Source organism: Rhinolophus sinicus, linkage group LG02 (genome assembly GCF_036562045.2).
Source record: "Rhinolophus sinicus isolate RSC01 linkage group LG02, ASM3656204v1, whole genome shotgun sequence".
Taxonomy (NCBI): Eukaryota; Metazoa; Chordata; class Mammalia; order Chiroptera; family Rhinolophidae; genus Rhinolophus; species Rhinolophus sinicus.
In genome coordinates this window covers 83,829,120-83,856,478 of record NC_133752.1, presented here as the reverse complement: position 1 = coordinate 83,856,478, position 27,359 = coordinate 83,829,120, and the positions used below count along the sequence as shown (strand labels likewise).

At 42.6% G+C, this 27,359-nt stretch overlaps 1 pseudogene; it reads right to left on the bottom strand.

Annotated features, from left to right (window-relative positions):
- LOC109447295 (centromere protein L) overlaps positions 1-27,359 on the bottom strand; it is a 69,759-nt pseudogene that overhangs the window by 29,824 nt on the left and 12,576 nt on the right.

Below are 27,359 nucleotides of genomic sequence, written 5' to 3'. Positions count from 1 at the left end.
GTCAGTCACAATACTCCACCTCCTGGCCACAGTGATTGGCTCAGAAATAGCATGTGACCAAGCCAGGCAAATCAGTGTCCTTTCCTGCAGTGTTACATTTGGATACTGGAAGAGAGACTAGACCCCTTGTTCCTTGGATCTTGTGCTCTAAGATTGTTACAGCTTAGTTATGTTCCTTAAGGAGGCTTGGATACTATAGGATAGCAAATCCTACAGTAGAAGCAAAACTAAAAGATGAAGTTACATGAGCTAATAAATTTCTGGTTTGCTTAAACTGGTTGGATTCAGAGTTCTGTCACTTGCAACCAAAAACATTCTGATTGAGATACAACTTCTTAATTTTTAAGAACATCTACTGCCTTCCATTTATATGTTCTCCTGATGTCCTATAATCACTTTTCAAAAAACCTTTATTTTGAAATAGTTATAAATTCATAGGAAGTTGTAAAGATAGTACAGGAAAGTCTGTGTATCCTTCACCCAGTTTCCATCAATGATTGCATCTTCTGTAGCTATACTACAATATCAAAAATAGGAAGTTTACATTGGTACAATGTGTGTGTGTGTGTGTGTGTGTGTGTGTGTGTGTAGTCTTATGTCATTTTACCACATGTTACCATCACTGCAATTAAGATATAGAACTATTCCATCACTACAAAAATCCCTCTTGTGCTATCCCTTTATAGTGAATAACTCAGTGAAGTGTACAAACCGTACCTCCCTTTACATCTCTTTACTTTCCCCATTATAGTATAATTGTCTTAAATATTTCCTCTATATATAGAGAACCACATCATACAATGTTATACTTTTTCTTTCAACTGTCAAACATAATTTAGAAAATTCTAGAGAAGGAAAGTCTGTTGTATTTACCCATATTTTTACTCTTTTTGTTCTTTTTTCTTTCCTAATGTTCTTTCTTTTATCACTTCCTTTCTGTTTAAAGAACATTCTTTAGTCATTCTTTTAGATCAGGTCTACTAGTTACAAATTCTCTTAGTTTTCTTTCATCTGAGACTGTTTTGATTTCCTTTTCATTCCTGAAGGAAATTTTCACTGGATATAGAATTCTGGCAGTCCTTTTTGACATTTTTCTTTTTTTTTTTTGGTTATTTGTTTTTTCCCAGCACTGGAAAAATGCTGTGTCACTGTCTTCTGGGTTCCATGGTTTCATATGAGAAATCTGCTGCTATTCAAATTGTTTTTCTCTTACAGATAAGGTGTTATTTTTCTCTCCTGGCTTTCAAATTCCTTCCTTGGTCTTTAGTTTTCAGAAGTTTGATTGTGATGTGCCTTGGTGTGAATTTCTTTGGGTTTTTCCTGCTTGGGATCGCTCATATTCTGGAATACATAGGTTAATGTTTTTGTGAAATTTGAGGACATTTCAGCCATTATTTCTTCAAATGCTTTTCCAGCCTCATCCTTTTTCTTTTCTCCAAGGACTTTGATGACAAAAATCCTTTGGTATTTTCCCTCAGGTCTGAGGCTCTGTTCCTTTTTCTTTTTTTTTCTTTCCAGTCCATGTTCTTTCTGTTGTTCAAATTGGTAATTTCTATCATTCTACCTTCAGTTCCCTGATTCTTTCCTCTGTCCCTTTACCCTCTATTCTATGATTCTATCCATTGAGTTTTTTATTTTGGTTATTGATTTTCAGTTCTAAAATATCAATTTTAGTTTCTTTGTTCAGATTTCTATTTTTAACTATTTTTCTAGTATGTTTGTAACTGTTTATTGAAGCATTTTTATCATGGCTGTTTTAAAATCCTGTCAAATAATTCGAACATCTGTGTCATTTCGATGTTGGCATAGGTTGCCTTTTTTCATTCAAGTTAAAATTTTCCTGGTTCACGATACGTTCTCAATGACTAATTTTCAGCTGAAAACAGGGCATTTTGCAAATTATGTTAGGAAATTCTGGATCTTACATAAATCTTCTGTTTCATCAGGCTTCTATGGTACTGCTCTGGTGGTGAAGAGGGTGGTACCTCCGCATTACCACCAGGTAGAGATTTAAGTTCTGGTTTCCCACTGTGCCTTTCTTCACACGTGGAAGAGAAGGGCTTCTTGTTACTGCAGTGCAAGGGTGGGAGTTTAGGCCTCCATTGAGAACCACTGAATGGGAGGCACAGAGATGCCTCGTTACTGCTCCCTCTATGTCCCCTAATGAGGCTATGAGAGGTGGCTTTGTTACCTCTGGGTAGTGGTGAAAGTTTTGAGTCTCCAATAGGCTTCCTCTCTCACCACCCCAGGAGATGCCTCATTACCACAAACCTGGAAAGGGTGGTGGTCCAGGCTCCCTAGTCAGCCTTTTCTGGTGGGAGTAAAGATAGAGCCCAGTTTTCTATGTAGTATTTAGCTGGAATAGAGTGGTTAGTGTCTGAAAGTTTCCTATCTTGTCAAGCTACCCTTTCTTGATCCTTTGGTTAGAGAGAACAGGCTTCTCTTGAATTTCTTTCTTTTTTTTTTTTCCTGCTCTTGTTGGTGTTTTTGTGCTGCCAACTTCTCTAATACCTAGCCTGGGATATATGAGGCAAAAAGAAACCCCAGGGAACTCACTCCTTGTCATTCATTAGGTCCTGAGGTCCCTAGTCTGGCTGCTTTCTTATCCTTACCTGTCAGTGTATGCTTCACATGTAATGTCTGGGATTCTAGCTGTATTTGGTAAGAGAAATAAGAAAAAGTTGTGTCTACTCCATCTTTCTGGCACAGTAGAGGATTCATGGAAGATAAGGGAACTCTTATCTGGTAGCTTTAATTTTCTCTGTGAATTAAGAGGCCAAGTCATTTATTGAGAGAGTGGTGATATGGGGTAGGCATCTTGAAAGAGAGGTGATGATTTGGAATATCCAATTTTTAAAAATAGGTCAGTTTGTGGAGGGTTGAGAAAATGAGAGAGAAAGTGGGGTTCTGGGCCATTTACAGATTTTGACTTGCATGACTAGATAATAGAGAATAGTTATCTAAAATAGTGAATCTAAGAGGGGGAACAAGCTCTTTGGAAAAGACAGTGAGTTCAGCTGGGGACATGTTGATTTTGCAGAAGATGTAGGACCTCCAGGCGAAGCTGTCTGGTGGGCAGTTGTGTATACTGTGTATACTGGGCTGGTGCCACCCTCTGGAGGCACGTGGTTGGAACTGTCAGCTGTGTGTGCCTTTGAAATTACCCAGGAGAATGTGTCAAATGAGAATAGGAGACGGAAGACGGAACTCTGGGAAACACTAACATTTGAGAGAAAAGTATATGAAAAGAAACCTTAAAAGAGACTGAGAAGCAGTGGCCAGAGAAAAAAGATCAGAACCAGGTATGTCACAGAATCCAGGCAGGATAGGATTTCAAGGAGATAACAGATAATGGCACTGATGCTGCAGAGAAGCAAAAGATGTGGATAGCACAGGAATATTGAATTTGCAACTCAAATGTCAGGGATGTGATGGAGTCAGGATGCAGTTTGGAAGGACTGGGACAAGACAGGAAGAGGAGGACATGGACACGAGACGGAAGGCTACTCTTGAAAGCAGCTTGTCCCTGAAAGAAGAAAAATAACTGAGTGATATGTAGGAACAAAGAAGGAATGTAAACATAAATTTAGTTCTCATTACTAAACCATGTGTAGTCTTAGTATAGAAAATTTAGAATATGCAGATTAGTATGAAAATATCAACTATTTTATAGACTCTCTTCCCCCCTAGATAATCATTGTTAACATTTTGGTATATACAATACACTTACAGTCTTTTGAAAAGAAGAAATATATTTTTAAATGATATTATGGTTTTCAAATCATTTTGTAGACTTTTTTTGTATTTCTGTATATTACGAACAACTTTTCATATCCTGTTTTTTTCTATAACATCATCTTTAAGGGCAACAGGTAGTGTTCCATTATATATTTATACTATATTTTATTTAAGTAATCTCTCCTATTATTGAACAGTATGGCTTTACAATTCTTCAATATTATAAATAGCCCTAAAGTTTTGTTACCATGACTTTGAGCACAACCATGAGAAATTCTAGAAGAATTACTGAATTAAAATTTATGTAAAAATCTAAGGCTTTTGAAATGTATTGCAAAATGCTTGTTGAATTTATTATTATTGTTATTTTTATTTTAACTAACTTACATGGCTATCAGCAGTTTATGAGAGTGAAGAAAGTAGTATTTATGGTACGCAGACAGTGATGTGAGCATTTCTTTTATGCTGAATGGGAGAGGCCAGTATGGAGCAGAACTGAAATTATAGATGAAGGCTGGTGACAGCCTTGAACAGACCGGAAGAGATGGGATCCAGTACATAAGAATATGAAGGAGCAGGGACACATCTTTTGAGATGGGAATACAGGAGGAAATATGGGTTCAGTGGAGTAGTAACTGCAGGTACAAAGAGGCAGTCAGTTGAGGAAGATCTCCCTGACACTCTCAGTTTTCCCTGTAAAAGGCAATTCAGTTGTTGGGAGAATAAGGCAGGATGGGGTATGATCTTAAAAAAGGTGAAAATTTTTTTTGAATATCTGATGAACAACGCAGGTGAGAAAGCTGGCCAGCACACATAAAAAAAAAAAAAAAAACTTGGCAGGATTTTCTAAGGACACATCCCAGGTTGGAAATCATAAACTGATAGGGTTGCCAATCTACAGAGTTGAAACTTCAGCCTGGAGCTGCCTCACTGCCGAGTTCTTCCATTCATTCAGACCTTTCTCAAATATCACATTCTCAGACGGACTTTCCGCAATCATATTATCTATAGAAGTGCCCTTTCTGTACCTCTAGTCACACCATTCCATTATCAAAGTACTTATCACTATCTGAAAGTATCTTGTTTACTTATTTACATGCTGTTTACTCATTTTATTTGTCCCCCATTACAGTGTAAGCACCATGAGCAGATTCTTGTTTATCTTATTCATCACTGTATTTTCAACCTGGTACATTATGAACTCTTTTAAAAAATATTGTTGTCTGACTGAATAAATGGGTTAATAGTTAAGAACGTCAGAGAATCTATTTATGAGGGAATAGGATTTGCAGGAGAAATAAGGGTAAGGCAAGGATCATTGGGAGGGAATCCAGAGCAGAACGGGGATGAGAGTACGTGAGAAGAGAGAGGGGGCAGAGGATTGCATCTAATGTGGTGGCCAAAGACCAAAAGGTGAAAGACATGGTAGGACTGACTGGCCTCATGATTCTGCGGCAATGGAGGTTGGGTCCCAGTGGTGCTGGAGGCCAAGACACATTGGGAAATAGCTGCCTGGTGCTTAGTGATGAATGACTGAGAAGCGATTTCAATACTGGTATGGGTGGTTGATGAAATGGGCCCCTGTGATATACCTTTAAAATGCCACACAAGGGCCTTGTCTTCTTATACATACTCCGTGTGAAAGGGTGATGACGCCGCTCCTTGATGCCATCAAGAGGAGTCCATCTGAGAGCCAGTGGGAAACGCAAGAGAAATTTTTGAGCTGGCTGAGCTAGGGCACGGCTGGCCCTGTGTGAATCTAGCAATGTGCACAAGAAATACTGTAGCCCTGAGAGGAAGGAGGAGTTTTGCATAAGCCCAGAGGATGGTAGAACGCGGAGGAGGAGGGAGACACAGGCATTGCAGTCATTCCATTTTTGACCCCTTGGACTGTGCTCAGAGGGTTAGAAATGGATGGAATTATTTTTTACGAGATTCGGGACAATGGCCTGGAGATGACGAAATTAGACTTAAGGACTTATAAGATCCTAGGCAGAAGCAGAGCTGTTTTCGAACTCAAGTCCTCCAGCCTTTGTGATGGGCTAGCAGAGTGTGGTCAACCTTCCCACGCAACTAACTCAGTTCCCTATTTGCCTCACCACAGAAAGTCCAGTCTGCATCGGCCCTTTTCCCAATATTTCTGAGAATCTACGAGGAGTCCACCATACATGTTGCTCACATTCCTTTTGGGCTGTTGCTTCTACCCTGGAACCCTCTTCCCTGCCCTCTGCCAACTTGTGACAGTGTGGTCACCACGCTCTCAAGCATTGGACAGGCATGTCTTCAAAGTATAGCTAACTCCACGTTGTCATGATAACACAACATCACTGAAACCAAAAGGGATTACAAGGCAGAAAACAAAACCTCAAAAATCGGTGTTAGATATCATTACTCCTAGAGCCTATTAGTCGTTTTCTCACAGGAAGTCTCCAACACGCCACTTCTTTCCTTACCCCCCAGTCTCCCAGCGTCCACGGCATCACTCTTCCCAGAGTGTGCGTCCCTGCTCAAGACCTGGACCCTACCCTTCACCCCTCCCGGATGGCCTCTTTTTTCCAATGCAGGACAAGTGAAGGCGGGAAATAAGCCACCCTCAGCACAGGTTGTCGGGTGCTTCTCGCATGTGGCTCAGGGGAGGCAAACCTAAGAGCTGATACCGTATTTCTCCCAGTCTGAGTTATTAGTCTTAAGTAGCATTATGTGTGGGATTCCAACAGTCCAATGTAGGCAGCTCAGCCCTAAGCCCATTTGCACATTCTTTCTTTTTCCTCCGGTTGAGATGAAGAGAACTTAGTGAAAAATATGCCTAGTGAGGTCTGGTCTTTTGATTTCCTGAAATAAATACTTGAGCAAAAATCAAGCTCTCTCTGTCTCTCTCTGTCTCTGTCTCTCTCTCTCTCTCTCTCTCTCTCTCTCTCTCTCTCGCACACACACCCCTTTCAAAAAAATTCCAATAATTATCAGGGACAGTCCAATCAAAACACATACATACTTTACAAAATATCTGAAAAATTACAATGCTGCTAGAGATACACCTAACTTACATAATTGAAAAATATTTTTAACATCTCAGTCTGAGGCATCTTTATTTGATTTACTTCCCTGGTTTAAGGCTTCCACGTAGACAAGAGTGGTGCTTATTCAGAACAAAAGAAAGGCTTCTCTGAAGCCCAGAAAGAGCTTCTACCCAAGAAAGCAAAAACGGGTTTCCTTCTCTCACAGAGCAGTTTTCCAGCTTCAACAATGAAAAGACACAGACTCTACCTCCAGCTGTGGGAAGAAGCTCCTGGCGCTTCAATAGGTCTGGCCTGGGGCCCAGGAACCTGCATTTCAAAACAAGCACCCCCTGCTGGATAATTTCCATTTGTCTTTTCAGACCCATTCTCCATCCTTCTCCATTCAACCATGAGTACAGGAGGCTGGCATTTATGTATTGCATCAGCTGGGCTCCCTTGTGCTCTGGAATCCAGTTGGGTTTCACAAACGGGAAACACTGGCCGGAAATGAGAGGGTGGGAGGAGAGGGAGGCTGGGATATGAATCTTCCAATGGCCACTTCGCCACTGGGTTACAGGGTGGCAGTAGCTGTGCTTCCCCACTGCAGGCTGAGTCCTCTGCCAAGCTCCTCTCTCCAGGTTCCTTTAGCCCTCCCTTTCCTCGTTCTTTCAAGCACAGCCTGCACCCCAGAACAATTAAATCAAAATCTCTAGGATGGGATACCAGGCACCCCTACGTTAAACCTCCCCCAGGAAATTCTAAAGTGCAGCCAAGGTTGAGAACAGCTGCTCTAGATCAGGAGATTTCATTAAAAAGCAGGTGCTGACTCACTATGACCAGGGTGGGACCTGAAATGCTGCATTTCTATCAAGATCGCCAGGTGATTCGTATGCACATTAAACTTTGAGAAGCACTGTTCTTGGCCAACTCCTTCATTCAATGGATTAAAAAAGTGAAATTCAGACATAATGTGACCTGCCTGAGAACACACAGGACTAGAACTCAAGTCTTCCAAATCTGAGCTCAAAGTCTGGAGACCTGAGATGACCCTGATAGATGGCAATGCAGAGTCAGAAAAATAATACCAGTGGAAGCCTCGTGTGCTACTAAGGACTTTCCACAGGATATACACATACAACCAATGGATACATGAGACCCAACGAAAAAGAATCGTTCCTGTGGCCCCTCAGTAGCAGGTGCAGAGACCAGCTACTGGGAGAGCTCTCCCCTGGGAGCATTTGTGGAGGGAGGGAGACCAGAGCAGATGGTGTCCGCTCTTCCAGAGACCATGTCTCACGAGTCCTGCGACCCTTGGATCATTAGAAACGTGCTGTCACATCATTTGAACTGACCTTTGGGCAGGAAATGACAGGTTATTTTCCTCTAATTCACAAATTTCCACAGACTTTTGGTTTCCTATTAAACATTTAGAACATCTTGACAGATATCGCCTACGGTAAATTGTTTGCAAGAATGGCCAGCATAATTCCCCTACCTTTGTTTATGCTCTTGGATAATACGGGGGAGGAAAATATAGTTTTCTACCTTTCTAGGTTCTTGGCTGAGGCTCTGTAACACAATACAGATTAACAAGAAAAACAAACAGAAGTTTATTAGCATGTATAATCTCATATACGTGGAAGAAACTCAGGGATGAATGACTCACAGAGAGTGGCTAGAACTTAGGCTGATATAGCATCTTAACAACAAAAAATTTTTTTTCAGAGAAGTGGCAGGACAAAGGAAAAGGGTTGTGAGTATTTAGGATGGCAAATTATAGGAAGGAGAACCTATGCGGGACTAATGGAAGATAAGTCTAGTCAGTAAAGTTCACTATGCAGAGTCCTCCAGTGCCTTTTCTGGTCTGATAAGGGTCTAGGGTTGTCAGTTATTAACTTCTGTACAATTTTATGTCCTGGTTTTAGGCAAATAGGGGGAGAGCAGAAAGCTTTTATTGTATTGCTTTCCCCCCAACTGCCTTGAGCTCAAAATAATCCTTATGCCAAGGTGGCAAATTCTGCTGCACTCATACTGACTCTGGATTTGGCCCTGTGCCTTGCCTTGGCCAGTGGGACAAAAGCAAATATAACACAAGCAGAGACATGAAAAGGGTCTACACATTGGGCCTTACCTTCTCTTGTTGCTCTTTGGAGCCCTGTGAACACTATGAGAAAAAGTCAGGGCCAGTCTACTAGAGATAAGAGCCCATGCAGGGCAGAGAAAAGACCAGCTAAGATGCTCTTGCCATCTAGCCAACAAGCCTGCCAACCCCTGGGCCTGTGAGTGAGGCTATGCAGCCACCAACCAAACTGCCCGCTGATCAAAAATGCACTGGAAGCCCAAAAGAGGTCAGCTGAGCCAGCCCATGGCAGGAGAAGCACCCAGCTAACCCTGCTCTAAATCAAATGGTTATCAGTTTAAACCACTAAGTTTTGTGTGGTTTGTAACACACCAAAAGCTGATTATCCATCTCCAACCACAACAGTTTAACGTAAAATATTATAAACTCCTTGAGGGCAAGGCATGTCTCTTGCAGCACTGTTTGTGGTGGGAATATACTAGAAAGAGATTGAATGCTCATGTTGTATGATACCATGGAATATCATGCAGCCACTAAAAGGAATAATTAGGGATTATCCAAGATGGCAGAGTAGATAAATGCTGTGCTTGCCTCATCCTGAGAACATATCAAAATTACCACTAAAATATAGAACAATCAACCTAGAGAACCATCTGAAGTCTAGCTGAACAGAAGTTTTATAAGTAAGGATATAAAGAAGGCATGTCGAGACTGGTGGGAGGGACGAAGATGCAAAATGGCTGGGCCCCAAACCTTTGTGTGGCAGATGAAAATTGGGAGGGATACCTCCGCCACGGAGGTTCCTCATGGAGGAACAAAGGACCCAGCCCCCACACCAGGCTCCCCAGCCCAGAGTACAGGTGCCAGGAAGAGGAGCCCCCACAACATCTGGCTGTGAAAAACAGTAGGGATTCCAATCATCTGGTTGGGACGGTGTGGGGACAGAGCCAGGAGTGCAGTTTCCAGGCTCTGGGCCTCACGCGGAAAGGTGCTGGCTCAGGTAGTAAATGGCCATCAACTATGATTGGATGGCCATCAGTTGTGGCTAGTTGGCCGTCAACTGTAACCAGTGAGCCATTGGCCACTAATATAACTGCTGTGGCTACGCTAGCAGAAAATGGGAGGCTAGCAAGAAGATGGTGGCTGAGCTAGCAAGAGCGGATTGCAGTTAGCACCACGGATTGCAGCTAGCAAGTGAGGTTGGTTGGTTGGCAGAGAAGTGGACGGCGGATTGCGGATAGTGTGGCTCCTGCCTCTTGTGTCTCCAACCCAGCCACCAGTGAGACTATAGTGGTATGACTCCCCTATCTATGGCTCTGTGGGTGTTCCTTTTTGGCCTCACCATATCCTGCGTTCCTATGTGAGGAGCAGGACCAGAGACCTCGCCTGACACCTTGCATGACATATGGAAAGCAGAGGGAAACTCAGATGTCCTCTTAAAGGGCCCAAGCACAGACTCACTAACTCGCAGGCACTCACCCTGGGTTCCGGTGGAGGGACAGTGACTTGGGCATTGGAGATATAAGGGGAAAGACTAAGTTGTGTGGTTGCAGGGCAAGGACTGGAGGGACAGCTGCCATTTTCCCTGTGTGGGGTCTTGCTCCTGTGCAGCCAGAGGTGCACACCATCTTTCCTATGTTGAGCTCTCCCCCATGCCCATGGCCAAATCTGAATCTAAATTGGTCTGGTGAGCTCCGCTTCCTCCACCCTGGTGACTGACTGAGACCCCACCACACCCAACTCCACACCATACGAGGCTGAACCTTATGGGACAGCTGGCAGGAGGCTTTGGAGTATCATGGCTATTTGAGGAGCTACCCCAGACCCAGTACTGGTGGCAGCCGCCCACAGTGTGGCCTCTCCCATGTGCCTCCAGGTCCAGCACAGATAATGACCAACCATGGATCACTTTGTAGCTCCTACCAGGTAGTACCCGGCCAATCACAGACCGTGGCTGACCTGGCCCAGCACCAGAGCCCCTCCCAAGAGGACCCAGAACCAAGATATTTGGAGGTTGGCTTCAGACCACAGCATAGCACCACCCAATTAGCCCCACAAATGGCACACTCAAAGGGCGGTCTCAATAGGCACGAGAGCCCACTGGGGTGAATCCTGTTCTGTGTGGTAAGCCCTAGGCACAGCCAGTCTGCCTGAGGGTCAATCCCACCCACTTACGTGCCAATAGAAATAAAGCCTCAAATATAAGAGGAGAGCACATACAACCCACACAAGGGACACTCCTGGAGCACCCGGCTCAGGTGACCAGGGACAGTGTGCCACTGGGTCCCACAGGGCATCAACTACATAAGGCCACCCAGCCAAGACTGGGAGACATAGCAGATCCACCTGATACATAGAAACAAACGCAGAGAGGCAACCAAAATGAGGAAACAAAGAAATACATCCCAAATGAAAGAACAGGAGAAAACTCCAGAAAAAGAACTAAATGAAATGGAGGCAAGCAACCTACCAGAGAGAGAGAGTTCAAAACGATGATTATAAGGATGCTCAAGGAACTTAGTAAGAACTTCAACAAAGAGATAGCAAACATTTAAAAAAAGGCACAGAAACCATTAGAAAAAAAACAATCAAAAGTGAAGGATACAATAACTGAAATGAAGAATGCACTAAAGGAATCACCAGCAGATTAAATGAAGCAGGGGATTGAATCAGTGATTTGGAAGACAAGGTAGCAGAAACACCAAATCGGAACAGCAAAAAGAAAAAAGAATTTTAAAAAATGAGGATAGTTTGAGGGGCCTCTGGGATATCAAGCATAACAATATTTGCATCATTGGAAGGAGAAGAGAGAAAGCAAGAGATTCAGAACCTATTTGAAGAAATAATGACTGAAAACTTTCCTAACCTGGCGAAGGAAATAGACATACAAGTACAGGAAGTGCACAGAGTGCCAAACAGGATGAACCCAAATAGGCCCACACCAAGACACATTATATTTAAAATGGCAAAGTTTAAAGACAAAGAGAGAATCCTAAAAGCAGCAAGAGAAGGCAACTAGTAACCTACAAGGGAGCTCCCATAAGACTGTCAGCTGATTTCTCAACAGAAACTTTGCAGGCCAGAAGGGACTGGCAGAAAATATTCAACATGAAGAAAAGCAAGGACCTTACAGTCAAGACTACTTGACCCAGCAAGGCTATCATTTAAAGCAGGACAGGGGCAGCTGGATGACTCAGTTGGTTAGAGCACGAGCTCTGAACAACAGGGTTGCCAGTTCAATTCCCACATGGGCCAGTGAGCTGTGCCCTCCAGAACTAGATTGAAGAAAACGAGCTGCTACTGAGCTGCCGGAGGGGCGGCCGAATGGCTCAGTTAGTTAGAGTGCAAGCTCTCAACAACAAGGTTGCCGGTTCAATTCCCACATGGGATGGTGGGCTGAGCCCCCCAACTAAAAATTGAAAACAGCGACTGGACTTGGAGCTGAGCTGCACCTTCCACAACTAGATTGAAGGACAACTACTTGGAGCTGATGGCCCCTGGAGAAACACACTCTTCCCCAATATTCCCCAAATAAAATGTATTTAAAATAATAATAATAATAATAGTAATAATAATAATTTTTTTTAAAAAAGCAGAAGGACAGATAAAGAACTTCCCAGACGAGAGAAAAACTAAAGGAGTTCATCACCACCAAACATGTAATACAAAGAATGATAGAGGGACTTCTTTAAGGTGAAAAAAAAAATCAAAATTATGAATAAAATAGCAATAACTGCATATCAACAATTACTTTCAATGTAAATCGGTTAAATACTCCAATCAAAAACTAGCTTGACTGAATGGATAAGGAAACAAAACCCTTAATATGCTGCCTACAAGAGACTCACTTCAGTTTGAAAGACACAGATAGACAGAAAATAAAGGGATTGAAAAAGTTATTTCATGAATATGGAAATGGAAAAAAAAAGCTGGGGGAGCAATACTTATACCAGACAAAATGGACTTTAAAACAAAGGCTATAACAAGAGACAAAAAATGATCCAGTAATCCCACTTCTGGGTATTTATCCAGAAAAAAACAAAATGGCATTTCAAGGGGATGTGTGCATCCATATGTTCATTGTAGCATTATTTACAATGGCCAAGATGTGGAGGCAGCCTGGCTGTTTGTTAATGGATGAATGGATAAAGAGAAGGTGGTATATATATACAATGGAATATTGCTCAGCCATGGAAGAGAATGGGTTCTTGCCATCTGCAGTGGCATGGCTGGACCTGGAAGGTATTGTGCTGAGTGGAGTGTCAGACAGAGAAAGACAGATGCAATGGGATTTCACTTATACGTGGAATATGAAGAACAAAATAAACAAGCAAAACAGAAACAAACTCATAGATACAGAGAACATCTTGATGGCTGCCAGATGGAAAGGGGTGGGTGAAAAACGGGAAGGGATTCAGAAGTACAAACTGGTTGCTACAAAATATCATGGGGATGTAGGGTATAGCATAAGGAATATAGTCAATAATATTTAATAACTATGTATGGTGTCAGATGGGTACTAGATTTATTGGGGTGATAAATGGGAGGGTTTGGGGGGACAGGGTGAAAAGGTGAAGGGATTAAAAAGTACAAATTGGTAGTTACAAAATAGTCACGGGATGTAAAGTAAAACATAGGGAATACAGTCAATAATACGGTAATAACTATGTATAGTGCCAGGTGAGAACTAGACTAGTCAGGGGTATCACATCTTAAATTATAAAAATATCTAACCACTATGCTGTACAACTGAAATTAATATAAAAATAATATTGAATGTTAACTGTAATTGAAAAATTTAAAAAAGGGGGAAAAGTGAAGGGGAATGAGAGGTTCAAATTTCCATGTATAAAACAAATTAAGTCATGGGGATGTAACCTACAGCATAGGGAATATAGTCAATAATATTGTGATAGCGTGGCATAGTGTCAGATGGTTGCTGGAATATGGTGATCACTTCTTTAGGTATATAAATATTGAACAACTAGGTGTACACCTGAAACTGATATAATGTTGTCTGTTAGCTATATCTTTTAATAAAAATCTTTTAAAAAATAAACATTCTTCCTATTTCAATAGCCTGAATAAAATAACTTCCTTAAAAAAAGGAATCTTATATATAGAAGTTATATTATTATCATTACATATAATCATTACATATCATTATATATAATCATTATATATATATGATTTGTTTTTTTTAAGGAAATAATTTGATTCATATATAATAAAAACAAAAAAACCCTCACATTTTTGGTCAAATAATGACAAAATCCTATACACATATTTTTGCTTGATTATGCAAGCAGGGAGAAAAGTATGAAAGGACACATACCTGTAAGTGGTGTAGAAGCTGACAGGAGTGGGAGAAATGAAAGCCTGAGTGGGGGGAAGGCAAGCAAAGACAAAAAGAGAAATAAAAGAATGCATTTAAGTCCCCCAAAATATGTATGATCCCACCTATACAAACGAATACATATTTATTCACGCCTAAACATTTCCTAAAGTGATCGTTTATAAAATATTAATAAGAGGACTGGCTTTGGCTCAGCAGTTCCTTTGATCAAGTGCATTCTGCACATTAAATGTTAATAAGATAACCCAATATCTCAGGTGGCCGCATTTCAGCTGGTTCTTTTTTTTTTTTTTTTTTATTAAATTTATTGAGGTGACAATTGTTAGTAAAATTACATAGATTTCAGGTGTACAATTCTGTATTACATCATCTATAAATCCCATTGTGTGTTCATCACCCAGAGTCAGTTCTCCTTCCATCACCATATATTTGATCCCCCTTACCCTCATCTCCCACCCAACACCCCCCACCCCCCTAACCCTCTGGCAACCACCAAACCATTGTCTGTGTCTATGAGTTTCTGTTTCTCATTTGTTTGTCTTGTTCTTTTGTTGTTTTTGGTTTATATACCACATATCAGTGAAATCACATGGTTCTCTGCTTTTTCTGTCTGACTTGTTTCGCTCAGCATTACTCTCTCAAGATCCATCCATGTTGTCACAAATGTTCCTATATCATCTTTTCTTACCGCCAAATAGTATTCCATTGTGTATATATACCACAACTTCTTTATCCATTCTGGTTCTTTTTTTTTAATACCAAATTTTCCAAGTTTATTGATATATAATTCACATATAACATTGTGTACATTTTTATTTAATTAGTTTCAGGTATACAAAACAATAGTTAGACATTTACACCCCTCCCAAAGTGATAACCCTCCCTCCCCAATCTACTACCCCTCTGACATTGCCTATAGCTGTTACAATTCCATTGACTCTATTCCCTAATCAGCTGGTTCACTTTTTCTTTACACTCCTATGAATTGTTCAAATTCATATTGAGTACGTGGTACTTGAATAACTAATAAAGCTTTTTCTGATGGCAGAAAAAAAAGTACACTAAACCTAGAGCAGTGCTATGGATGGGTCAGTGTTTGATAGAATGGCCCAGCTACTTCTGAAAAATGCAAATTTCTGGGTTCCACCCCAGACCTGCTGAATGAGAACCTCTGGACACCGAACCCTGGAATCTGTGTTACAAATAAGTATCCTAGGCAATTCTAACGGAACTAAAATGAGAACTAACCCCCAGGTTCTCTGGAATGAACAACCAGCAGCGCTTACTGAAAAGTCCCCCACACTTGAGATGGCTGATTTGAAAAGCCGTGAATCGAAAATGCAGCTGATGGACACTGAGTCTGTTAGCACGTTCCAGATCTGATGTCGTCAACACAATCTTGCACTTCTTTCTGACTTCTGTTCCACTATTCCTCCCACATCCACGCTTCCAGCCTCCGCTTTTCATTCGTGACTCCTCCATACTTTGGAATGGTGCCCACGGTTTCAGGCACAGTCCTGTGTCCTGGGCCTCCAGAGGCGTCTCTCACACAGTTCTGACCATGTCTGCTGAACCCTGCTGCTAGGATATTGTTGAGTCCGCCCTAGGCAAACCCTTCATGCAGGGTCCTTGATGGTATGCCTGCAAGAGCAGAGAGCTGCCATTTCATGGAACTTACAGAACAGGCTTTACCACCTGCTAGTAAATAGTTGTAGGCATGACAGAGTTCTCTGAGACTTGCTTTCATTGCAGCAAACTGCCCAACAGAGAGGTGGCTTCATGTAACACACTCACCTACCCCTATCTTTTTGCGGTGAGTCATACCAGTATCCATTAATCCTTAAAAAGGCCTAATAATGTGAAGGACTAAATTGGCTTAGATAGACCACAACATAAACGATCTCAAAAATGTTTCTTCGAGGCCTGCCCGCCCTCCAACAGAATGGGATCAGCCCTGAGGGAACTTCCTGGAAAAGAGCAAGATGCTGCAGCAAGCATCCGCTGTCCCCTTCCTCTCCCCCCCTCCCCGCCCCCACCATTCCTACCCCCAAGAACTTAAATCCGTAACTGCAACACTAGCTTCTGAGCCCATTGGGAGAGAACATGGAGCTGCTTGTGCATCGTCATCCATCCAAATGATCAGACAAAAAGCAGACACTGGAATAAAGTTTCAAAACAGTTCCACATCACCCTTCTGTGACATGTGAGGTCAATGAGACTTAACTGGGCTCAAAAGCAATTTCTGAGTTTTCAGGTGGGGCCAGGGGTTTGGGTGGATGCAGGGATGGTACAATGAATATAGTTTCATGAAATTAGAAGAGTAAAATGTGGGCCAACCTACTTAACTAAATAATATAATTACCAAGATATTTTGTGTGCTTACCATGTGCCAGGAATTGTGCCAAGTACTGTAAACGGATTATTTTATTTAATCCTCCCAGCAAATGATGAAGTGTATACTGTTATCATCCCTTTGATAGAGGAGGAAACTTAGTGGGTAAATCAGTTGCCCAAGGTCACAGAGATAGCACGTGGAGGAGTAAGGACCCAGACCCAGCAGTGTCTGGTGCCAGAACACAAGCTCTCAACTGCTGTTCCTGAAAGAACTGAATCAGCATGGAGGGCTGAAGTAAGCCGGTCCTCGGAGGCTTTCACCAGCAAAACCATCACAGAGACTTGCTTACACCCAGCTTCCGTGGGCTTTTAAGTATCTAAGTCTTGGGAAGTGAGGGCACGTCTGGGGTCCTAGCTGTTGATAAAACTATTGCTGATCTGTGTGTCCTCTTCTCTTTTTGATGTGTTTGTTGGGGGTGAGGGTGAAAGGTGTTGCGCCTCCTTTCCTTGATACTGTGATGCAGGAGCCCCAGGAGCATTTGCTCATCATCTGGGCAGGACACCAATCCCCAGCACAGACGCAAAGGAAGAGGAAGATGAGAGGGAGAGCTAGTGAGGAAAAGAAGCAATTGTGGAAGGGAGGTTAAGGCAGAGCTTTGCCCAGCATGGTGGAGGTCCCTCTTGTCCTGCTTGGCCATGAGTTGATACTTGATGTTATTCTGGTTCTCCCCAAATTGGCCTTTAAAACACTTCATTCCCACCCCTTTGCTTACTCAGTTAAACCCTTGCAAAACCTGGCTGGGAAACACTACAGCCACGGGCTGCTTGCGACACCTTGCCCATTCTTTGCCCACACTCAGTCATGAGCGCTGTTGTATTCGTTTGAACATGTGGTTTGGATGGTTTTGCTGGTATTTTAAATGTCACCTGATATTATGGAATGAAATGCCTTACGTTTTTATTGTCAGTACAATGGATGGAAGAGGGACACTGGGGAAAGGAGATGGGATTCCTTCTCAGGTTAGAGACAGTCTAGGTTCTGAAGCAGAGGGAGACCTGTTGGTGTAAGCAGGAATGTATTCAGCAGTCATACAGCTGTGTGGTGTGTGCACGAGAACCAGAAGCAGAAGCTTGAATCTGGTGCCTCAGACTACTCGGCCACCCTGGCAAGCAAGCAACAGACGAATAAGACAAACAAACAAACAAAAACTCATAGACACAGACAACAGTATAATGATTAGCAGAGGGTAAGTGGGGAAGGGAGGAGGTAGAAGAGGGTAAAGGGCCAAATATATGGGTGATGGAAGGAGATTGACTTTGGGTGGTGAACACACAATGCAATATATAGATAATGTATTATAGAAATACACACTTGAAACCTATATAATTTTATTAACCAATGTCACCCCAATAAATTTAATTAAAAAATAAAATCATATAGCTGGAATAAATAAATAAATAAACAGAGAGGAAAGCTGCAGGCAAACAAAAGGTTGGAGAACATCTCCCTAGAGGCCTTGTCTCCAAACATCAACACAGACCTAAGCCCCAGGGCCTTTCTGGTCATGTAAGCAAACTAAAGGTTGCCTAGCCACACCTCTGGGCACCTCCCACCCCAGGGGACCTGCCAGATCTCTGGGGCCAGGAACTGAAGAGGGAAAGGAGCCACTAAGAGGGGCAACTGAAGGTTCCGAGGTGGGGGTGGGCGATTTCCAGTTGAGCTCTAAAGGAGAGGCACAGCACTTAACCTCGGGCAAGATTCTGCCTCTTTTGAAATACAGCTTGGAAGAGTGAGAATGAAGAGTCAGGAGTTGTTGAGGAGAGCAAGAAGTTCATTTGAGTTTGAGTTTCCCCCAAAACAAACCACGAGACAAGGATTCAGGTGCAATTACTGTATTTGGGTGTGTGACTGAGCAGATTAGCGAAATGGGCAACAGGCCCAGTTCTCCTGGGGACACTTGAGAGACTGTGGAATGTCTGAGAACTGTCCTCCCCCACCAGGGCTGAGAGAGATGGGATAGTTATCCACGAGCCCTTCACCCCTCACTAGTTGAGGGGTGCTCCTGGGGTTTAACGCTGAGAAAAAGCTCTCAGAGAAGCCCTGTGGGAGGGGAACTGGTCTGTAAGTGACCTCTGGGGTTAGTGGTTGTGTGTGTGTGTGTGTGTGTGGTGTGATGTGGGTGGAGCACTGTCAGCATTGGCTAGAGACTAAAGAGGCTCTTTGGAAAGGGAATTTGAGAGCCTGGCATTTAAGCACATTTCTGAGGGAGGAGGAACACAAAATTGGCACAGGCCTGGCATCACGGGAACCTGACGGCTAATCTGTGGAGATGGTCCCTTCGTGCACAGGGAACAAATCTGAAAATGCACCGGGTAGCGAAGAGAAGGGAGAGAGAAGCAGGCAAGTTATCGATCATGACCAGATTTTATTTCTGGTTCCATTGAAGTCACCTGATTTGGGGGAAAATTTGGGAAGATTTTTCTTTTTTTTTTTTTACTTGATGCTTTTAGAGCAGTGTTAGTTTCACAGCAAAATTGAGAGGAAGGTACAAAGGTTTCCCATCTACCCCCGTCCCCACACATGCATAGCCTCCTCCATTATTCACATCAGTCAGCAGAATGGTACATATATGTTTAGCAAGAATGAACCTCTATTGACACATTATAACCACCCACAGTTCATAGTCTACCTTAGGGCTCACTTTTGGTATTGTACATTTTATGGGTTTGGACACATGTATAATGACATGTATCTACCATTACTGTATCATACAGAGTATTTCCAGTGCCCCAAACATCCTCTGTGCTCCGCCTAGCCATCTCTCCTTCCTCCATTGCCCCATAACCCCTGGCAACCACTGAACTTTTCACTGTCTCCATAGTTTTTTTCTTCTCCAGGATTGTAATATAATTGGAATCATACAGGATGTAGCCTTTTTAGATTGGCTTTTTTGTTGTTGTATCCTACCATGATTTTTTAAAATTAGTTTCAGGTGCACAAAACAATGTAATAATTGGACATTTATCATTTGTATCCCTCACACAGTGTCAACCACCTTCCCTGCATCCACTACCCCTCTGACATCACACACAGTCATTACGTTTCCACTTGCTCTGTTCCTAATGCTGTACTCCGCTTCTTGTAACTATATATATATATAAAATTGTAGTTGACATTCATTGCTACTCAGCTTCAGCTTCAGGTGTACAGTGCAGTGATCAGGCATCTACATCATCCCTGAGGTGGTCTCCCTAATGAGACAAGTGTCCATCGGATACCCTACAAAATCTTTACAACATTATTGATTACATTTAGATTGGCTTCTTTCACTTAGCAATATGCACGTAAGCTTCCTGAGGGCAGATTTTTTTTTTTTTTTTTTACTTTGAAGTTACAAGACGAGGACCCACAACTATAAAGTTTCTGGAAAATGAAAACTTAAAGGTGTATCACTGAGTATTTTACCTGTGCAAGTGGAAAGCAGAAGGCTGCACATTTTACTTGTAAACAGCATGCCCAGCTCAGCATTATACGGTTGACCTCTAAATGTTCCCGTGGTGCTCCCTGCCGCTCACCTTCACAACACGTGGTGACTCATACCAGCCCATCAGGGATCTGTAGGATGATGAGCCCACACGGTTGCTAGGAGAAAAGGCCTTGGTGAGTGGAAAGACGCCAGCTGGAAACATCATCTCCACAGACACTGCAGGGCTGGGGACAGGAGCACAGAAGCAATGACTTCTCTCACTGCATAGGGTGTTCATGGGGGCCCCGATCTGAACTGAGATGGCTTCCTCATCTCTGCCAGTCACTTACTAACCCAACACGGGCACAAGTGACCTCCTGGAAGCATTAGGAGGAATTTGAATACAAGCAATTCCTATCAAGAACTGGATTCAGGTACCTGGCTGAAATCCAGATGAAAAGATGAGAATTGCATTTGTTTCTCTTTAGATCTACCATATACAGAAACACAATATCTAACACAGTTTCCTATGTAGTACATTTGTAATTTTATTGAAGAAATCGGGTAAATCTAACATGATTGTCTAAGAGGGCAAATGCTGCCTTCTTCATTGCACGATGTTCCCATCAAGGTGATTACAGAACGGATGTTTTATTTTCTCAGCTCCTGATGTTAAATGAACTGACTTGAAGTTTCCTGGACTTTTCCCCTCCTTCTCTCCTTCATTTGCCCTTCTCAAATACCTATTTTCAAAAATCTATGTACCAAAAATTTAGTGAAATGAATTTATGATCCTGGCTCTCCACCTTCCATTGTAGGTTTTACCCCCGGTCCATTATAATCTTGTCCCTCAAGATTTCAAATCGATCAATAAATAATCAAGAGGTAGTAGAACACTGTTATTGCATGAGGGTGAGGGGCCCGGGACTGCACTTCCATCCCAGCGGACGCTGTGTGGTGCCCAGGACAGGGGTGCAGCTGGAGGCCAAGAGGCAGGTGCCACTGATAGGTTGTGGGGCCTTGGCTAGCCAGTTGGCCTTGGGGGTTCAGTCTTTACCTATAAAATAAGGAACCTGGATTAGATAATCTCAAATATTCACATGGCTAACGTGACTAAATATATTATTGGGGGCTTGATAGTGACGTAATTTGTTTTCAATTTGAAAGAAGGCTACAGTAATAGTGAGGTTAGGGGAAAATTTTCCTGGAAAATAAGTGCATTTCTCTCTGAGGAAAGACACCTTCTTTCTTTGAGCATCAGCTGGAAGAGTTATCAGGAGGAAATCCACACCTGGCTTGCTTAGACACAGGGAAAAGTGGGACAGGGATCCAAAGCTTTCTGACCCATGAACCACTCACCATAATAAAAGTAAATTAGAGATTCTTTTTCCTAGATTCTATGCTAGATGAACAACAGAATGCTAAATGACTGTATGAGCTTGTCAGCCTCTTCACTCCCTGTAATCTTCCCCAATCTTCATTCCTGGTAATAATTAGCTAGCTCATATAGAACTTACTATGCTCAGGCACTTTTCTAGTGCTTTATATATATTAACTTGCTTAATCGTCATAAGACCCCATGAAATAAGTATGTACTATTATATAATCCCACTTTACAGACAAGGAAACTTAGGTATAGAAAAGTTCAGTGACTGAACAAAGTCACACAGCTAGTAAGTAGGGATTCAAACACAGCTAATCTGGCTGAGTGTGCTCCTAACCAGACTCAGAGAGGGTTTCCTGCCTCTGCCTCTGGTAGGGGAGGTGACGGCCCACGGAAGATGTGCTGTGAGAGGTGGTTGACATTGTGGAGAGAAGGTGGTTGCTGGTGTGTGTGTGTGTGTGTGTGTGTGTGTGTGTGTGTGTAATAGAAGCTTCACTCTGAATAATTTAAGGATCTTCTGGTGCCCTCACAGGACAGAGCCTGAACCACATCTCTCCAGCTTTGTTGGCCTTGACTGAAAGGTGACGGAGACAGGATGGAGGGAGGTGGGGTGGAGGACAGGGCACATGGATGGAAGAGGAAGCCTGGAGGCTGTTAGGGAAGAAAGAACCCCTGGGCACCTATCCAGGCTTGAATGGACTGGAAGGCCAACCAATGAAAGCAGGAGACCCTGGGGGCATCCTCTGGCTTCCAAGCTTGTTCTTGATTGACAGGAGGAGGGCTAGGACTCGGTGAGGAAGGAGGACACCTGTGGAGCCTTCTACAGTGTTTCCCTGAAAATAAGACCTAGCTGGACAATCCGTTCTAATGCGTCTTTTGGAGCAAAAATTAATATAAGACCTGGTCTTATTTTACTATAAGACCCAGTATATAACATAATATTATAATATAATATAATATAATATTATAATATAATATTACAATATAATATGTATAATAATACCCTATATTAATTTTTGCTCTGAAAGACGCATTAGAGTTGATTGTCCGGCTAGGTCTTATTCTCGGGGAAACAGGGGGATAGTAGACATAAAGAAGGTCCTCGGAAGGGGCTGAAGAGCAGGAAGGGCCTCCTCACTGACCATCCACAGTAGTGCCTCTGGAGATTCCAGTTCATTATAGCTGAAGTGGGACCCGGAATATTTCAAAAAATTCCCCTGGATGATTTAGTGGGAATCACATATAGAAATCACTGATCCAGTCCAGCCTTTGGCAGATAAGTAAACAGAGGCTCAAGTAAATTCAACCGAATGCCCAGTATTGTAAGGTCAGCTGAAAGTAGAGCAGAACTTGAATTCTGGTCTCTTGGCATCCTGTTTAGTTTTCTTTCTTCTACAACACGTACCAGAAGAGTGGAGGGGAGCTATGTGCTTGGAAGAGGGCGCTTAGTTGGGAAAGTGACTAGTAGACTTCTCTTGTGTAGCAAGCATACTCCTTTTACTTAGAGTCTTAAAAAAATCAATTCAAATAAAGATAACAAATTTTAAAATGATTACGAGAACACTAGAAATACAAAATTACTTGCCAGAAACACAAGCTAATCACCAGAAAAGGAAACAAGAAAAATTTGATTAATAGAAATGAATGTTTTATTCACATAAATGCAATAGTTAAGTGGGTTTTGTATAATTACCTTGAGAATTTTCCCCCTAAAATCCAGTCAGTTGTTTTATTATAAATTTAGTTTCTTCCTTTCTGAAACTCAACTGTACAATCATCATCCCAGAGATTTATAGTATTTTTGCTCAATTTTGTGTGTGTGTGCGTGTGTCTGTGTGTTGTGGGGTGTGTGTGTGTGCGTGTGCCTGTGTGTGTGTTGCGGTGTGTATGTGTTGTGATGTGTGTGTGTGTGTTGTGGGGTGTGTATGTTGTGATGCGTGTGTGTGTTGTGGGGTGTGCTGTGATGTGTGTATGCTGTGATGTGTGTGTGTGTTGTAGGGTGTGTGTTGTGGGGTGTGTGTTGTGGGGTGTGTGTGCATGTGTGTGTGTGTGTGTTGTAGGGTGTGTGTGTGTATTTGGTGTGGTTTTAGAGAAGTTCCTAAAATACCTCAATGTAGCCACTGATAATGTATGGCACACTTGTGGAGCTAAATAGGGCTTGAGGTCCTCTTTTTGGATGGCAATTGTTCTTCCAGGCTCCCACGGGGTGACAGGAGGTGTCCATTGGCAGGATAAAGTGGGGACCCTGTAGGAAAGGCAGATGACCACCTGTGATGGGGCATAAGGCTTTCTCAGTGCTGAGCTGCAAAGTAACTTGAAGGGAACTGAAAGAAATCTTGGCACCATGCCCTGCATTTATCTGCCTCTAAGATCAGTAATTAGGAAGTGCTCTTTCTGGGGGCAGGTCTGAGGCTGCGTGGCTTTCCTGCAGGGCATTAATAGCATCATGCTTACGTAACACTTCATGATTTTCCAAGTGCCTTCCATCTGTAATTTTTCTAGGACAAGGAAGATACTTGACTTGGGCCTAAGTATATTTACTTCTTTTAATTGTGTTTGGAATTTCCTATCAGTTTACAAATCCAAATTAGAGATTAATTAGTATTTATGTGGATGGCAGATGGAGATTTAATTTCATAGGAAAATATAATTGACCAGATCTGGGTTCCTGACATCCCGGCATCACCCAGCTGGCAGTACTAGCGTCACCTATGAAGACTGAGAAGTCCCACTATGTCCTCCCTGTTCTCTTCCTGGAAAGCATGCGTTTGCATACGGAGATCAGGCAAAGCTCTGCAGAGAAAGAGTATGTTGACTAGGGGTAAGAAAATAAACTTAAAAACAGGCATCCAACACTACCTTTGACAGGCCCTGAAATCAAGTCAGGAAAGTGGGAGTGAGAGTAATTCGGTTGCCTGAGTATCTATTGGGCTTTTGGGTTTGGGTTTGAAAGAACTGCAGGAGAACTGCCTCCCTTGGCCAACAATTCTTGTGAAGGTTTTCACCCTGAGTCCCTGCTGGACGAGAGGCCATTTCTCAGAAGGTGCGGGCAATCTGCTGTTGGTGGAGAAGGCAACTTTGCACGGCGGTTAGGAAAGCGCTCCGAATTCCTTGCACAGCCAGCTGGGGACCAGCCCCTGGGTGGAGCAGGACGCAGACCCCTGCCTTCCTTGGATCACTTGTGTTTCTCCTCAGAGGTGGGATGTTTGGTTTCTTTGTCCTGCTGACTTCCCTTCCCTGCTTAAAATGAAGGAAAGCTGTGTTGGACTTACCCTGCAGATATTTCCCTTTCCAATTAAGTCATTTGGATTTTTTCTCTCTTTGGCCTTTCCTCATTTTCAGTCTACGTGATTTTGGCTGACATGACTTTCACTGTGTCTATATTTGTGTTTATCAAATAGATACGGGAACATCAGTTTGGACTCATCTGAAAGTCAGAGATAACGGTCTCACCTTTACACTTTAGTCCTTTAAAGGGAACGGCTCTTTCCCATTTCCCACCAACCTGGGGTGGAGGCCGAGGCAGGAAAATGCCCTAAGTGTTCGGGGAACTCCCAGTAGGTCCAGTTAACTAAAGCCATGAAGTGCAGAGGGGAACGAGGAGGAATGAGGCAGAGGAGAGGCAGACAGGGAGGGCTGCTCCCAGAGGACTTCTATACTCAGGTCAGAACTTGAACAACACTGCTGTACAAGCCTCTAGAAGATTATCAGCAGGGGTCCCGTTTTTGGTGCCTACACTTTTCTTATAAAGAAAACTGCCTTTACTCTATGGGGCCATATTGTCCAGAAATTGGGACTCTGTTCTGACAAATGTTAAGTAAATTTGCAGAAGCAACAAAGCAAAACATTTGTAACTATGATGGATCTTCACAACTGGGGTCTGGGCCAAAAGTGTATATGCCTCTCCTCTGACCTGTTTCTGTGAATTTTTGTCCTTTCTGGGATTTAAATAGTCCTGTACTTAGATCTCTAATTTTAGTGACATCCACATTGTTTACGAGGTCTGACAATTAAGTTTGTGGACTCGTTGCAATGCTGTTGCTAATTTTTTTTTTATATCAGAGGCATTATTCATTATGAATTTGTACCAACTTGACAAACAATTAACCAAGTTCACTATTTGGAAGTGCTGAAAAGGCTGCATGAAAAAGTTAGACAACCTGAACTTTTCGCCAACAATTCATGGCTCTTGCATCACGACAATGCACCAGTTCACATGGCACTGTCTGTGAGGGAGTTTTTAGCCAGTAAACAAATAACTGTATTGGAACACCCTCCTTACTCATATGATCTGGCCCCCAGTGACGTCCTTCTTTACCCGAACATAAAGGAAATATTGAAAGGAAGACATTTTGATGACATTCAGGACATCAAGGGTAATATGACAACAGCTCTGATGGCCATTCCGGAAAAAGAATTCCAAAATTGCTTTGAAGGGTGGACTAGGTGCTGGCATCGGTGCATAGCTTCCCAAGGGGAGTATTTCGAAGGTGACTGTAGTGATATTAAGCAATGAGGTATGTAGCACTTTTTCTAGGATGAGTTCGCGAACTTAATTGTCTGACCTGGTAATAAAATCATCATCATCATGATAGCTACCCTTTATGGAGTCCTTATGTCCCAAGCAATGTTTATATCTGTTGACTCATTTGATGTACATGGTCATGGGAAAAAGTGCTCACATGTTAGTCTTTGAATGCCTTAATTCTGGACCCCTTTCCCACTTTTATCCTGTTCTATCTGCATCTAACTTTGGGAGACGTTTCTGTTTTTCATCCTCTGCTTGTGAGAAGGTGTTACAGCAGTGACATATTCATAACAAAGAAGACTGGATGAGACTGAAATACTCGTATCTAAAGAAATAAAGTACTTATTGCAATGCTTGGCACATAGTAGGTCCTTAATAAATGTTAGTTCCCTTTTTTTTTTCTTACAACCTGTTTGACTATGTCTGCACTAATCATTCATGCCAAGAGATGACAGACTTTTGGTCTAAAAACTACTTAGACAAATTCATACATTAAAAGTAACTTTCTGTACCAAGAGACTAATAGAGGGGAATTATATACTTTTCTAATATAGGTACAGAAAAGTCTTTGACAAAATTCAACATCCATTCAAAGTAAAAAGTGCCAGATACAGCTGATTAGTGAGCTGAGTGTAATAAGGGGTGTATAGCAGAGTGAGCCACAATTGCTCCATCCCAAATGTTCCTCTGCAGTATGATTTGCCACATCCCTTCCTTAAGAGATAGAATATATGTCCCCTCCCCTTGCACCAGAGTGAACTGTGACTCCTTTAAACAATATAGTATGGCAGAAGTGACGTTCTGTGACTTCCAAGGTTGGGCCAGAAAAGGTGATGCAACCCTCACACTTGGAGCCCTGAGCCGCCATGTAAGAAGTCTCACTGCCTTGAGGCTCTGCACTGTGAGGGAGTCCAAGCCATACGCGGGGGCCATGCGAAGGCACTCCAGCCAGCAGTCCTGGTCTTCCAGTTGTCCCAGCCCAGGCACCAAAGATGTAAGTGGAGGAGCCTTTGGATGAGTCCAGCTCAAAGCCAAGGCCCCAGACGTTGTGGAGCAGAGGCAAGTCATCCTGCTATGCCCTGTTTGAGTTCCTGACCCACAGAATCCATGAGCATAATCAAACCTGCTAGGTTTGGGGGTAATTTGTTGAGGAGCTAGAACGAGTGATAATGAGAAAACAGGTATGGACCTAGATCTCAGCGGGTTGGAGGGAGAACAGAAAGCCAAATTTACTAATGTGCCAAAAGAAAGAGAGAAGAAATTTTAAATTACATGTATGTGTTGATTTGATCAGCTTCTGTCTCTCCTCTCCCCTCCCCTCCCCCAGAAGCAAGCTCCTGAGGACAGAGACCGTTTGTGACATCCTGCACACTTGGAACTCCACACAAATTAATGATAGAATGGATGGATAGACGGACTGGTGACATGCGTCCCTTCTGAAAGCTCAGCCCTTTGAATGCTCAACACACAAAAGAC